The sequence below is a fragment of the Falco peregrinus genome, chromosome 11 (genome assembly GCF_023634155.1).
Source record: "Falco peregrinus isolate bFalPer1 chromosome 11, bFalPer1.pri, whole genome shotgun sequence".
NCBI classification, from domain to species: domain Eukaryota; kingdom Metazoa; phylum Chordata; class Aves; order Falconiformes; family Falconidae; genus Falco; species Falco peregrinus.
In genome coordinates this window covers 758854-771794 of record NC_073731.1, presented here as the reverse complement: position 1 = coordinate 771794, position 12941 = coordinate 758854, and the positions used below count along the sequence as shown (strand labels likewise).

General features: G+C 51.4%; 1 long non-coding RNA gene across 2 annotated transcripts in view; it reads right to left on the bottom strand.

The window, feature by feature from the left end:
* Positions 1-7694: 7694 nt before the first annotated feature.
* LOC114011480 (uncharacterized) overlaps positions 7695-12941 on the bottom strand; it is a 90932-nt gene continuing 85685 nt past the window's right edge. The window contains exons 4-5 of one of the 2 annotated variants that reach the window (XR_008749266.1): positions 9078-9199; positions 7695-8664 (exon numbers count right to left, since the gene is read on the bottom strand). This is a non-coding gene — a long non-coding RNA (uncharacterized LOC114011480). Of the gene's footprint in view, positions 9200-12941 lie in introns of both variants that reach the window. The other variant, XR_008749265.1, reaches the window with a different exon arrangement.

Below are 12941 nucleotides of genomic sequence, written 5' to 3'. Positions count from 1 at the left end.
GGAATAAATTGCAGAGCGACTCTTTTGGCTCTGGCTTTTTTTTTTTTTTTTTTCCTCCTTCCCCTCTTCCCTCCTCTCCTCTCCTCCGCAGAGCGGCGGGCCGGGGCGCCCGGGCAGGCTGCGCTCCACGAAGTGCCGGCTCCTTCATAGGCGCCTGAGCCGCTCAGCCCGACCTACGCGGGTTTTACTCGTGTTTTTCTCCCCCACCGCCCCCCGCCTTTTTTTTTTTTTTTTTTTTCCCCTCCCCCCCCTTAAAGCCAGCTTTTCCCCCATCCCCGCCTGGGTCCCGCGGCTGCCAAAGTGCGATGTGCCTTTAAGGCTATCAGTGCGCGCTCGCTAATCTGGTCATCACAGGCTTCATTATATCGGTATTAATGTCATCCGCGGATTACTAATTAGATTTGCGGGATAAATGAAATTACCCGAGTGGGCTGCGTGGGAGGGGGAGCGGAGTCTCCCAGCGCTTCCCGGGATTTACGGAGGGGGAAAAAAAATCGTGTGGGGAAAAAAAATATCCTTTTATTTCCCCTCCTTTTTACTTGCCCCCCCCGGCCAGGCCGCCCCGAGCCCCCCATCCCCGCGGCGGGGCTGCACTCGCGTCCTAATCGTGTTCTCCTCCGGCAGACACTAATCAAGTAATTTCCCAATCCCAGCCCCATCAAATTGCTCTTTAGCTGTTGAACTGTGGAGTTTTGCTCCTCTTTTCTCATGCTAATCAAGCCCATTCAGCATCTCTCTGTGAGGCTATTTGTAGTGGAATAAATCTCCTTGTTTGCCTGCTGCATGATTAATTGATATTGTTGTATGGCTTTTGTTTGGGCTGCGGGAGAGCTGAAAGGCAGTGCATATTGGATGTGACGAAAGGAGCTTGAAACATCATTTCGCTGCTGAGGTCTTTCAGAGGTCGAGGGATAGACCGATCGCATTATTCATCCTATTTATTTATCCTTATTAGAAAATATGATGAAAGAATAAGGCCCAGAGTCTTTTTTTAAACATTGACTAAACAGCGCATACACAACCCCAATTAAAAAAAGTGCCCAAGATGAGGCCTTTTCTCCGTATTAGAAAAATAGCTCTTTTTAACGAGGACCAATTAAATCGTACTTCATTTTACCTGGGATCTCACAATAGACTTGACAACAAATTGCCTTTCTTCTTCACTGTTAATTACCGGCAGAATCAGCCGCGCTCGCAGCGCCGTGCGCCCCTCCCCGGCTCACCCGTCCGAAGCCCCCGGCAGCCGGAGAGCGGGGCCCCGGCTGCCCCCCCCGCTCCCCCCGCTCCCCCCGCTCCCCCCCCGCGGGCAGCGCAGGCTGCAGCCATCGCCCAGCCCGGCCCCACGGCGCGGTGGCCGCCAGAGTCGGGCCCGTCCGGCTCCAGCCCGAGGAGCCCAGCCTGGCCCTGGCCTCCGTTCCCAGGCCTCCCCCACGCCCCCCCGCTGTGTTAAAAACTGCGGCCGGACTCCCAGAGGACGGCACTGCAACCAGGAGATTCAATTACATAGTCCCGGTCCTTTGCTTCTCCCACAAATGGCTTTTTCCCTCCCCCAAATATTTCCAAGTTCGTTTTCAGAAAGGAGGGGGGGAATAATAAATAAAAAAAAAAAAGGAAACAAAAACCACAAACTGGAGAACAACAGGAAAAAAAGAAGGAGAGGGAAGAAAAGAAAGAAACTGTTCTCCTTTCTTTTCCCTGTATGCAGGGTAATTGATAGGCTCTATCAGAGGTCAGGATTTGCATAAGAATTAAGAGCAGTAAATTAATTTAATATTCAATGCACATCTCCAATTATTCCTGCAGACCTTTGTCTCCACGGCTGGCAGAGAGAAGGTTCAGCTGCTCTTCAACCAAACAACATCTGTGCAGTTAATAATTTGATAAACAGCTCATACAAATAGTTTCTGAATTATCTGCCAACCCAATGACTATTCAGTTTTGAAACACTTGGCAAGGTCTGCAACGTGCGGTCGGGGCTTTGTAGCCTTGTTCCAGTGATTTAGCTGCCCGGGCAGACATTTTTCCCTCCTTATCTCTTAAATATAATCAGCTACTTGCAACAAATAACCATCAATAACAATATGTAAAATAAGTAATTACCAGTAATTAATAAAAGCTTCCCCCCCCCAGCCCCCATTGCAGATGAGGTGCAGGGGTGCCAGCGCGCGGGGCGGGCTGCAGCTCACCGGGCTGGGGGATTCCCACGTCCCCAGCAAACAGCCCGGTGGGGGCCGGGCATGCCACAGGGCTGGGGGTCTCACCCTGACTCGGGGGGGCTGGCTCTTCATCTCTAGCTGACCCGCATAAGGCTGCCCAGTGAGCGTGGGTGCCCACGCAAATGAGAGCCGGAGAGCTCTCGCTGTGTCTTGGCAGGGGCCCCTTCCCTCCGTGCGGGATTTACAGCCCCCGGCTCCTTCCTTTCCTACACAACAACCTGGAAAAGGGTCAGGTTTTTCTGGGAGCCCTGGCTGTCCCCCTGCCCGGGTCTCAAAGGAGGAATGGGTGATTTAGCAGGTGGCTCTGCTAAATCCAAATTCCAGCCTGAGGAGGGCATCTTGATTTTCCCCCGTTGATTTCCAGGGGAAATCCAATCTTACAAAATTGACGTGTCTCCATCCATCCCAGTGCGGAGTAGACGTACGGCTCCATGTAGGCCAACCACCACACCTTCCGATACAACCCACGATGATGACTCGCATCGCTGCAATAGCTCTCAACTCGCCTGATTTATTTTTAAATGCATGCATTTAATGCACAACCGAGAACAGTAACTATAGGGGTAATACCCAAATGCTCCACTCTCCATGGCGTCATCGAGATGATAACCTTGCACAGACACGGGATAGCCCTCCCCAATTTCCTGGTGTTGCTTCTGGTACCTACTGATAAATGCGAGTGAATACATGGAGAAGGATTTACATGGATACTGGGAACCCACTTGTAGCGAGCCCGGATCCAGTGAAACCTCGTGGCTAATGAAGATGAATGGAGAGGCTAATTTGTTCCAGTGTATTGCAGCCTGCTGCCCTCCTTGGCAGCGGGAGCAGAGCGGACTGAGGAGTGGGTGCCGGCCAGCCGGCAGGGTCCTTCCTGCCCCACCGCCCATCTTTTAAACAAACTGACTTCCCCACGCAGCAGCCGCCCTGCATTTCAGATTGCTATTGCAGCACCTCTGTTCACGGGGCTAAACTGAGTGCACAGAACAGTTCCTTTTTCTGGTCGATAGAACTGTTTAGGTTGGAAATGACCTTTAAGATCATCACGTTCAACTGTCAGCCCAGCACTGCCAAGGCCACCACGTTTCTGTGATGGCAACTACATCATACCTTTCCTGCTGCACAGTGGCTTCCAGCTCCTGTGTGTTGCCCGTGCCTTGCGCATTGCTGTGGATGCACTTCAGTTGGGCTGTTGATCCCACCACCTTTCTGGAGGAGAAACCCCGATTCCTACATGACCATTCTCAGGCACTTCCATGGTTTCTAACACATCAATAACCCCTGAGTCTTTGCTGCCGCATGGATCTCCATCCCCCGCCTCCAGTGGGATGGCGTGCCGACAGACCTCGCTAGCACACCTCGTGAGCACACCATCCCGCAAACGCTGGCGTGCTGCCCCCGGGCTTATCTCTAGTGAGCCTGGTTTTACTCCTTCCCTCCTTCAAATCTAGTTTAGCACTGCTAGCTCCAGCCCAAAGACCCCTGTCCCCCTCTGAGACAGGCACACCCCATCTGTCGCCAGCAGCCCTGCTGCTGTGACCAACCCATGATCAAAAAAACCCCAAATTCTGCCCGTGACAGTGCAACAGAAGTGCTCAAAGCCACTGAAAACCACACCGAAGTTTTGAGTAGGCTTGATGAGAAGTGCTAGGCTCAGTGCCCTTCCACTGTAGTGAGGGTGCCCAGCACTGACCTTTCAGCACTGCAGACATTCCCCAGCGCAGAGGCTCTGCTGGGACGGTGCTGCGAGGCCACCGCGCCAGGGGAGTGCGGCAGTTCGAGCTGGGTGCTTACCACTCAAAACCCAGCTGTGTTCTTCCAAGGTGCATTCGCTCGGGGAAGAGCTGCCCTTCACGCACCTTGCGGGTGTGCTTCTTGGCCGTGTGCTGATGAAGGGGATCAACCCCTGGGGTGGATCACAGGGAGCACGTTTCCAGCTCATGCTCCAGGATTTTTTCGTAGGGTGAGACATTGCGGGACACAGCCAGGGAATGTGGTTTCTAGACCTCTCCTCAGAGCTGCATATAATCACATTTGCCAGATAAGTAACTGACCTCATCCTTTGTCCCTGCCCTGGCCTGTATGTCCAATTACTCTGCTGGAGTGCAATGAGAAGGAAAATTAAATTTACACACTGGGTGCCATTAACAAACCCAGTGGACACCTCATTTTTGTGTTAACGAGCCTCGTGGTGAAGCCACCAAGGAAAGGGTAGCACTGTGGCATCTCCTGGTGTTGTTCACCTCCTCCCCGGCCCCGAGGGAAGCCCTGTCCGGCCATCAGCGTCGCAGCACCTGGTCCCACAACCAGCGCCATGCTGCCTGCCCTGAGCGCCTGGCGGGTGCTGCCTGCGTGGCGCGGGCGCCTGGCAGCGATGCGCCGCAAGGAGAACTCTGAATGGCGGGCTGTTTTTCAAGTCCCTTGCTGTCTGAAGGAGCTGCAGCTGGCTGGCGGGCACGGGAACATTAGGAGAGGACATGCCAAAGGATGGAAACCCGCCTCAGCAGGGCCAGGGAAGAGCCAGCAGCCTCAGATAGCTCCGCTCGCCATCACACGCTGCTGCTTGACTGCCTTGAGTCGCTGCGCACCGCTGGTTCTTACAAGCCCTTGTCTGTGTTTGTATTCCGTGGTTTTGGCAGCAGTGGGGTAGCAGGGAGACGCCGAAACCAACCTGAGCGCTGCAGGAGGCACTGCTGAGCTTCCACGGGGCAAAAAACTGCTGAGGGTGGGACATGGGGGGCTGCAAACTCGCCGGTTGGTGAGCAAGTGCAGCAGGGAAATGGCCCCAGCTGGGCAGCGCTAGGATTCCCGCAGCACCCACGGGCACGCTCGATTTTGGCGTGACCTTAAATTACAGACGTGAGAGGATGCAGAGAGTTCCCCTGGTGATGCCACTGCGTCTCACTTCCTTCAGGCACTGAGCATCACTCCAAAATTAATAAAAAGTTGATTTTAAACAGATTATGAAGTTCTTCAGGCTAAAGGAAAGGTTAATGCTCCTCTCCATAGTCATGCAACTTTCATGACTTTGCTGTCATAAAGAGGAGTTGATTTTTCTCTTCCTTTTAAAGAGAAAATTTACATGATGAATAGGAGGCCAGAAATAGTGACATAAACAGAAAAGAAAGGATCAAGTGCCAAATTTGGACAGATGTCTGGGGCTTGATAAACCGTTGCAGGCTTATCCCAGCATGACTAACACGGGGCTGCAGGCGCCACTCGCTGGTTGTGCGGGACAGGCCGAACAGTGAACGACCCCGCGCCTCGCCCGGAGGGGCAGATCCCAGCACTGCGCCATGCTGAGCTGCAGCGGTCGCAGACTCAGTTCCTGCTGATGGCAACCCACGCTGGGGCATGGCGTTACCTGGCTGCGGCACGGGACTCAGCAGCATCGCAGCAGCAGAAACCCCAAAGCTCACCATGGTGGATCAGCCCTTTAAATATGCAACACCTGCAGCTTCAGGGCTGCTCAGACCCAGAGATTTGCTACGAAATGGACGCTTTTCTCCTTTCCAAAATTCAGATTCAGATCAATGCTCTGTGCTGTCTCCAGAGCCTAAGCTGTTCTGACTGAGACTGTGTTTTGCCCCACTGCTAATTAAAAAACCACACGCAAGCCCAGTTTGTAGTTTGGAAGCTAAATGGACAGCTTTAAGAAATTCAATTCCCCCTTCTACAGCCCCCAAACCCAAGGGCTCTGTGTTGTAAGGAGGGAACTGGACCCCCAGCTGCTTTCTGTCGCCCCAGCAAGGGGCATCCCCCAGCTCCTCATCCACTTCTGAGGGCACGGGCAGGGGTTTAAGGCAGCCTTGGGCCTGGCTTGGTGCTTTTTATAATCAGGAAGATGCAATTCTGGTTTTTGAGAGTCGGGACGCTGGACACCCTGCCTCTTTGCTGCTGTCGGTTCACTCCTGAAGATTTTAAGCCCCTTTGGTCCCTCAATTTAACCACAGCAAGAGGATTTCAACACTAACACTTTCCAAGTGGTGTTAGGCAACTTAATGTTTGCAGAGCTTTGAGGAGACAGCACTATACGTGCATAAATTTTGTCTTATTCCAGCCAGGCCACAGAACCCATGGAAATCCCGGCGCTGCTGCTGCATCAGCCAGATCCATGGCTGCATGGATGCATCACCTCTGCAAGAAGCTGCCTTCAGCATCTCCGGGGTGAGACACCCCGGGCACCCAGAGCCAGGGGACGCAGTGATGTTCAGGCTTCAGGAGCACAATGGGCCCCAGCTCCTCCAGAAACGCCTCTGAGAGGCACCAACACGCTGCCAGCCCCGGCACATCCTCCCGGCTTAAGATAATCGAGCAGAAACCAGTTTTGCTCTGCTGGTCAAACACGCTCCATCACAACTCTTGTACCATAGCTAATTCAAATAGCAAATAACTTCTAAAGAAAACCATCGGTAGGCTGTGGATACAAAATAAACAAGCCCCCAAACAGCTTCAGGTGATGCCAGTTGGTTGTTTTTGGGGGGGTTTTGTTGTTGTGGGAGGTTTTTTGTTTGTTTATTTGTTTTGTGGTTTGTTGGTCTTTCCCCCCCCCCCCCCCCCCCAAAAAGCAGTATTCATACCCTGGAAAGCTGGGCTAAGATGCTGCAGCATCGCGACACACTGTGGGATAAGATACCGTGGGGACACACTGTCTCTCACTTGCACAAGTCCATCACTCTGCACCAGACCACAAAACCAAGATCAGCATAAGGTCACTGTGGGCCTGGTTCATGCTCGGGAGAGCGTCCCCAGGCTGGCAAACACCCAGCAGCTCTTCTGCATAGCTTCGAGTTCGCCTTCAAGTATTTCCTCTGAACAGAGACAGATTTTAAGCCCTATCCCAGGTGTCAGACCTCTGCCTGCTCCCGGTCCTGCAGAGTGCCCCTGCACCCGCACGTGCACACGAGCCCCTTCACGTTTGCTGCTGCTTGCAGGTGGAAATCACACGTCAAGAAAAATCATCTGCACCAGGGGAGAGGGGCAGCTACCGCACGCCACCAGCCTCTGCCCTGTGAGTGACCGGGGCTGGGGGTGCAGGAAGAGACGGGCAGCACCTCTCCAGTGACACATGGAACGCTGAGCAGCGGTGCGGGGCCAGTGCTGTGAGCGGTGCTGCTGGCACTGCCTGCCATCCGCACACCCATCCGTGCCATCACCAACGGCTGCTGGTGACCTGCAGTGGCAAAAGGCACACCAAGCCCGTGCCGATGGGGGCATGTAAGCCGCTCTCTCAGTGCCACTTTTTGGAGCAATCTCTCTTTACAGACTAGCTAATCGAGTTGTGCCGCCACTCTTTTTTTATTGAGCCATAGAAGTGTCTGTAATGAGAGATTAAAATAGTAGTCGTGCCCTGTGATTTATTTTTGAAATTCTTGTGTCTACGTGCGTGTAAACTACACCACGTCACCCGGCTGCAGACCGAGGATAAATAATGCATTGCAATATATTAAGCAAATGAGAATGCAAACCACAGAAAAATATGTAGAAGAGGAAAATGCATTTGCTGGGTGGTAAGTTATTGGACCTTTAAAGGCAGGGAAGGGAGAGGCTGGGGAGGAGGGGGGGGTTTGCTCCTGCCTTCCCTCCCGCAAATAAATCACCAGCCTCGCAGTACTCGCGCCTGAATAAAATATGACAGGTCTCTCTCGCAGGGCCAGCACGCGGCTCTGTAACAAGTCGCACCGCTCGCCATGCATACTGACTGCAAATTGCGTGGGTTATCAGACGCCGCCATAAAAAAAACAACCCTCTTCCCCCAACTGATTATGAACCTCATGCATAGCAAATGACAGAGCAATAACGCTCGTGTTGCCTGCAGCGGAGGTAAAAAAAAAAATAAAATATTTACAGACTGACAGGCTAATGGACACTTTCCCAAAGAGCGGTTAGAAAGAAGTAGTAAATGGGCCCGTGCTGATGCAGGGCAGCGGGCCCGGTCAGGGATCAAGACACACAGCACCATATCGGATAACACATAATTGGCAGGTCACATCCAAATGAGTGTAGTCATGCATCATCCGGAAGGCTTTTGCTGGTTATAAAGACACTTGTAAACAATTCAGCCGCTGAACATGGCAATAATATGTTGATCCGGCATGTAATGAGGTGTTCCTGGAATCAATAAACTAGTCATGAAGAGCAGGGAGCAAGGTCAGCGCCTGCCTTTTTGATGACCTTTCCTGGCTGGTAAGGACATCATATACTCTGAAGAGGACTTTTCTCATATTGCAGAAGGCGCCGAGTGTCAGAACTTCCATTCGCAGCAAGCAAATGAACAGCCGGGCTCTGCATGCTAATGAAGTCCAGGCTATTTTCCACCTTTTCATCTGCACATTATGCTCTTGACTTTGGAGAAGGTGGGAATTAGGTTGGACCCTCGTGTCAGACTGCCTGATGGCTCAGCTCCGGAAAACTGGTAATTGAAGCTGATGACTGATGCGGAGGAGGCCTGAATTTGGAAATAAACAGTTTCAAGCACTGCATGTCATTTCTAGAGAGACTGCTGAGTGAATGGAAATGAGCTCTGTTTCTCCAATCTAATGCAGTTTCTCAGCAGGAAAAACACCGTCTTTGAGACAACAATGCCAGTCATTAAGATTTAAATGTTCTGGCGATAATGTAAGGAATCGCACCTGCCTTCGCAAACAGCACTTATGGAAATGCTGCCCCATGCCACGGTCTGCATTTCATCTCCAGCCCCCCTGGCGCCGGTCCTGGAGGGGTCGGGAGGCTGCAGACACCGGTGGGCGGAGGGCACGTGTGGTGCTCTGCTGTTGCTAGCTGGGTCAAAACGCAGGAAAAAATATCGGTGACGCGGAAAGTGTGGTTTTTGAAGAATCCGTAACTAAAAACAATGCTTACCACACTGCATCTGCACCGTTTAATTGCTCATCCCGAGTGCATTTAGCAGAAAGCCCGCTGGCCTCGTCCTCCACCGCTGCTCACTGAGGTGGCCTTAATTCACGTCAGCCCAGCCGCCAGCCCTGGAAAGATAAAAAAAGAGTTTCTAGACAAGGCACTTAAAGGCCGATATTTTCAGATGTGAATGTGAACACTCTGCCAGCCTAGCTGCTGGGAAATAACATTTGAAATATTGTGAGTCCCTTCAAAATCCCACCTGGTGCTGCGAAGCTGCAGAGCAACTTGTTTGCTGGGGCAGAGGCAGCTCAGCAGCCCTGCGGCAGTTTTAGGGCTGTGGGGACATGGCCATCAGCTAACGATTCGTTATCTAAGGCATGCTAGCAATGCCGTGCATGGGTCTGAATAAGCAGCTAGCCATCCTGCTGCTGCCAGAGGAAGCATATTTTGGGTCTCACGCTGAGAAGTGGAGACTCTTGCCTACAGCCCGTTCTGGCTGACCAGGGAAGCGGCAGAGGATGCTTCAGCGCACACCGCTCCCATTCGACACTGCTGCAAAGCCCTTATGTCCACCTGTCTAGAATGGTTCACGCATAACATGGAAAATAAAGGCTATTTGTGCTTTGAATGTTCTTTTTTTTTAATATATATTGTGTTGGTTTCTTTCAAACCCAAGTGCTACCCCAGCAGCTGATAGCTCAGTCCCCGTTGCAGGCTCCCCCCAGGCGCGGGCAGGACGGGGACCCGCAGGCTCCCTGTCTCTCCAACAGCGGCATGCCAAGAGGCGGTGTAAGGTGGGGTGTGCTGCAGGCAGGGGCTCCCCAAAAACCACTCAGCACCCTGTCCAGAGCCCACTGCTCTCAGTGCTCCCCTGCATCCTCACCAGGGCAGCCACTTCCCACTCCCTGAAACTGCTGCCCACTGCCAAAAGCTGTCATCTTCCCCCTCGGAGGTGGCTGCATCTCAGGAGTGGGTCTGTTTGTATAATAGTTTGCAACCCCTCAACATGAAAGGATATAGAAGGATGCAAGTTATTATTATGAAAATGAACCAAGCAACAGACAAAAATATTCAGAAGATGTAATCTGCCATCCCTACAATGCACTCGCGGAGAAGAGCACTTGGCAGACAGAAGAGTAGTCGTCAGATACATTGCCTTTTGTTAAATTGCTTTTGCTCTGACAGTGCCTTTTAAAACCACATGCAATCTTAATGTAAAATACCTCATACCTAAAGGTATAGGGCCAGTGCTGGTCTGCAGTTTGGGATTTGTCCAAAGCAATTCACTGGCTTAATACCACTATTCCTCATTTTAATCACACGACAAACATGGGAGGCTGAATTCTGCTTGCAAGAAACCATGGACCTGATCCAAACATCACTAAAAATCAATTGAGCAAAGGTTTATTTCTTTAAAGAAGTGAAGCCAGCCTGCCACCTCACTTTCTTCCAAACCTTTGTCATCGTCAGCAGGTACGAAAGGGTCTCAGTCAGCTTTGCCATGCAAGATGGGGGGGAAATTCAGCCTTTTGATTTTTTCATAGTTTTAGCAAATGGTTCAAAGTAAGGAGTTGCTACATGCGGTAGTGTGAGAAACTATTGCATTTTTATTTTCCAAAGATCGAGCAATGGAGAAAAAAAACCCCCAACCAACCAACCAGCGCCTTTGTGTCAGCCGGCCTGCCCCTGTTTTTGCTGTGGCAGACAGGGGCAGGCCGTGGGCGACTGAGCCCAAGATCGCTTGAGGCCAAAGGTTTGGTTCTGCACCCTGCAACTCAGTGCTTAACGCAGTGCCCTCCGGCCTCCCGCAGAGGCCAGTGAGGTGCCAGTTTCACCCTCCGGCTGCCTGAAGGGAGCCGAGACGCTGGAAGTGAGCGGCAGCATCTCCGGCGCCATTCATGAAGGGCAGGTGTATATCGAGGCAGGCTGTGGCGGGGTGACGCTGTCTTCGGGCTCACCCCATCCATCAGCACTCCTCCCGGCCTCCCAACTTCATTAATAACCTCCTTCCCTATGCTAATTCCATCAGAAAATTATGCGGACTGTTTATATTTCTTTACAGCCAGAACAGGCTGCTGACACAAATCAGCCATTAGCGATTCACATTGAGGAGTCTCCGCTAATTGTGCAGAATGTAATTAGTGATTATGTAATATCTAAGCTCTTGCAACTGTCATTAATGTCCACTATTCACCAGGGATAGTTCTTACTGAATTAGAGAATGATTACTGCATGGTAAATCTACTTAATCCTAAATATGCTAATTAACACTGTATGCACTTTAGACAGTGGTTAAAAGCACTAGTAACCTCAAAAAAGGTTGCCATACACCAGAATCTAAATTGCTTGCAATGGATTTTCCTTCAAAAGGTAAATTCATTTAATTAAACGGTATAGTAAACCGTTAGGCACAGCTATTGATTAGTGCAACCCAAGCAAGGGTTTTCTGTAACGGATCTAGTGAGGTGCCACCGCAGGGCAGCCATGCTCTGGCAGCATCCCGGTCCTCCCTCTGGCAGTGTCCCGGTCCAGGTGCCGCCTCGGCAGAGACCCTCAGCGAGGGGGCTCCGTGCATGCCCATACACACGCGGATACTCCCCAACAGGCACGAGATCGCCAGTGGAGCCTTATGTAAAACAGCCTTCTGAAAGCTCTCCCTCCAGGATTAAATACCGTATTCCTTAGGTCATAAACCATAATATTGCTGCAGGCAGATACAGTAGCTTCCCTCAATAAATTCTTACTTAAATCTTAATTTTAAGATTTATTTGTGTAAACCAGACTTTAGATATTAAATACTGCCTACTAAATGAATGGAATAAATACAGCAATTGTACAGTTTTTGAGACGTCCCTTTTGAATGCCTGGGGTGTTTAATGTATTCTGGTTTTCTGTAACAAAAAAACAACAACAACAAAAAAGCTATGGCCGTCATGAACCCCGAAGATAATAGCATTTTGTGATTTATGAAGATTCTTCCTGCTTATATATTTTATATAAATAATACTCCTGTGTGTATCTCTGCACTCATTCATTTTTTTTTTGATTAAAAGCTGCACAGGCTGTAAAAAGAGTTTGCGTAGTAACATTTAAAATCAGCTTACAAAAATTGGATAACTAATACATCAGACACAAAATAAGTCATTGTAGCAACCATACCAAAAGGAAAATTAACAGCTCAATGCAATCCACAACACGCTTTTATCAGCAGACTGACACAACAAAAGAACACAAAACAAAAATTCCCACAAAAGAAAGTTCCTCAATGAAAAATAAAAAGTGAAAACTACGATAAGAAATTAAGCACACTCTTAATTTACCTGGGTGTATTAAATGTTCGTAACTGATAATGAGATTGCAAGTGCTCTTTGAAAGCTGCGTGATGCAGCGCGTGTTGCACTGACACACTGCGCCGGTACGGAGGATGCCAGGGGGGGGCTGCAGGAGGGCCCCCCTGCCACCCTGGCAGCTTTGGGGGTGCGGGTTTCGCCCCAAAGGCTGCTTTCATCTTCCACGGAGGCTGACGGCATCCTCTGCTCACCAGATCTGACGGGGAAGCACCGGTGGAGGACGGCCCTGAGGTCAGAGCCCAGCGGCAGAGCCGATGGCACCCACCGTTTCTGTGGCGGGGGAGATGCAGGACACCCCTGGGGCCTCCACCGTGGCCGGGCAGCACCTCCAGCAGAGCCCGGCCTGGGGACAGCAGCGCCGAGCTGCCCGCCTGCCCGCGGTGCCACGGCACGTGCAGTTCGCCCAGGACCCGCCGCAGTCCTCAGCCATGCTCGCCCAGGGCCGCTGGCAGGCTCTGCTCCTGCCGCTGGAACAGCTCCACGGCCTGGGAAGGGCCTCCCTGTCCCCTCTGCTCGC